The sequence below is a fragment of the Propithecus coquereli genome, unplaced genomic scaffold, assembly GCF_000956105.1.
Source record: "Propithecus coquereli isolate 6110/MARCELLA unplaced genomic scaffold, Pcoq_1.0 Scaffold313, whole genome shotgun sequence".
Classification (NCBI taxonomy): domain Eukaryota; kingdom Metazoa; phylum Chordata; class Mammalia; order Primates; family Indriidae; genus Propithecus; species Propithecus coquereli.
In genome coordinates, this window is record NW_012148764.1 from 1441100 (window position 1) to 1443602 (window position 2503).

The following is a 2503-nucleotide window of genomic DNA, read 5'->3' on the forward strand; positions in this document are numbered from 1 at the left end:
ACTGGCTGGGCTACGTAGGGAAAAGAGGGCGCGAGGCTGTGCCACCCAAGCTGGCAGAGGGAAGCTGAAGCCCCGTGGGCCGTCAGGCGAATCGCGGCTGGGCCGGCCAGACCCGACGCACCAAAAGCGATCTCCAGGTTCTTATACGTGCTCCTGACTCGGGGCTGGGCGTTCAAAGGGTGGGAAGGGACTGAAAGCTGCTCGGCCGCCCGGAAAGCCCAGGGCTTGGGCTTCACGCCTCGGGCGCGCTCCCTGACCGGGCCCGGGCGCGCAGCCCGCGGCGCTCAGCGCCCAGCGCGGAACGTGGCTCTCAGCCTCCCGCCGGCGCCCCGCCAGCCCCGCAGGCGACCCGCCCGAGACTCTGGAAGAAAGTTGCGCCACGCGGGGCCCAGAACGGCGCCCGCCGCGCGCCCCTGCCCGCCCCTCAGCTTACAGCTCCTCGCCGCGGCTCGTCCTCTCCGGTGTCGCCTCCCCAGCCCCGGCCCAGGCTCGAGAGCCCCTTCCCGGCCCCTCTCACTCCAGGGCGCCCGGGCCCCCGGCCCCCTCGGAGCCGAGCCCTCAGCGCGCCCGCCGCGCCATGGGTGCCGATGGGCGCCGCGCCCCGGGATGCGCCGCTGCAGCCTCGGGCGGCGCTACTGAGAGCCCAGCTGGCGCGGGCGGCTGGGGTGGGGACGAAAGGGGCGGAGGGCTGGACGCGGCGGGCGCTGAAGCTCCGCTCGGGGGAGGAGGAAACCGCAACGTCACCAGAGCCCTGGGAGGCGAGGATGGGGAGGGCGAAATGGGGACCCCCTCCCCCGGCCGCACCCGACCTCGGGCCCGCCCGACTTCCTCCTTCTCTTCCTCCTCCTCTCCCGGGACTCGCCACTGCGCTCGGCCTTCACCATTCGCCCCCACTCCATGCACCCTTGCCCGCCAGGCCTCTTTGGCTCTAATTTGCTCCAATTTCTTAGGACCCATACACTATGGGTTCGACTCTGAAATCGCACCCAAAGGAAAGATAACTTTTGGAGGCCCAGGGGGAGGAGCTGCTGCTTCCGTGCAGCACTGAGAGAGGAAAGCGAGGAGGACGTTGAGAAGCTTTGCTACCAGATCTGGTGCCCACTCCCCTCCGCCTTCTCCAAAATAGTTTATTGCGCCTTTTCTCCCAATTCGATTTTACTCTCTTCTCAAAGAGAAGGGAGAGGGGAGGAATCACTTATGCAGAAGCAGTTCTTGCCTTGACTGTAGCAACAAAAGACACTAAATCCAAAAGCACTGAGCCCTGCAGACTGACAGATTTCAATCATAAAAGATAGGTAAGCAGAGCATCTGATGTATGTAGCTCACAAGAGGGAATGATCTCACAGGGATGAGAGAGAGCGAGACTTGATCCATTGGAGTTCCTCTGGAGGAGCATTTACAATCTTGGTAGTCACAGCCTCTTACAGAAGTTTCCTCCCTTCTCTTAAAATCACTGCATACAAACACTTTCACCTCAGGGAGGTGTCAGATATGACCAGGGCCATCACCTCAGGGCTAGTTTCCCCTCCCCTCAGTGTTAGCATGTAATTAACCTGGCAGAGCTAGACTGTCCAGAAGTGACAGATGTGTAGGTTACTTACCCTTTCATTAGAATAGGAAATGCTTTTACTGGGAGCAGTGCTTTTCTCCGGGTTTGCTTCCAGGTGCTTTGTTTGAATTCTGAAAGGCCAACTCTATCTCAGAGGTTCTCAAGACCTACAGAGGAAAGCGCTTCCATCTGACCATCTTAGGAAAAACTATGGATGTCTACTTTTATACTTCTCTTTTTCACAAAGTGCATTTAAGAGAGATTCTTTACAAACAGGTCAAAAGGAAGTGATACTGTTAAGTTTCGTAAATGTGGCTGGGTGCGGTGGCTCACACCTATAATCACAGCACTTTGGGAGGCCAAAGCAGGAGGATCACTTGAGGCCAGGAGTGGGAGACCAGCCTGAGCAACATATTGAGACCCCATCTCTACAAAAAGTAGAAAGCCTGACCTGGTAGCACATACCTATAGTCCCAGCTACTTTTAGGTTGAGACAGGAGGATCGCTTTAGCCCAGGAGTTTGAGGTTGCAGTGAGCTATGATGACGCCTAGGCTACAGAGAGAGACCCTATCTTTAAAAAAAAAAAAATTGTAAATGTTCACTAGGGTAAACCGCTGATTTGCATAAACTTCCTGATGTCTTAGAGGAAGCCTATAAGGGAGAGAAGGGGCTCTGGAAATTAAAACTAGCTTTAATCTGGTTTAAGTCTTTACTCTGCAATTTACTACTTGTGGGCCTTGGAAAATAGCTCAACTTTAGATCCTCAGTTTCCTCATCTGTAGTGTGTTAATACGATACTTCCATCGAACAGTTATAGAGAAGATACAATAAAAATAGCTAATGTTTTTTGAGATTTTACTACACCATGCCAGGCACTGTGTTAAGAAAGTTACATGTGTTAATTCAATTATTATGGTTCGGCTTGGTGGTGTATGCCTGTAGTTCCAGCCCTT

The 2503-nt window shown here is 55.0% G+C and overlaps 1 protein-coding gene and 1 pseudogene across 1 annotated transcript in view; one reads left to right on the forward strand and one right to left on the reverse strand.

Annotated features, from left to right (window-relative positions):
- Window positions 1–580, reverse strand: part of DSE (dermatan sulfate epimerase) — a 71459-nt gene extending 70879 nt beyond the window's left edge. Inside the window, exon 1 of the mRNA XM_012650155.1 lies at window positions 434–580. The gene's annotated coding sequence lies outside the window, so the exon portion shown is untranslated. The remainder of the gene's footprint in view (window positions 1–433) is intronic.
- The window catches only part of LOC105815010, a 6592-nt pseudogene extending 5953 nt beyond the window's left edge, over window positions 1–639 (forward strand).
- The last annotated feature ends 1864 nt before the right edge of the window (window positions 640–2503 follow it).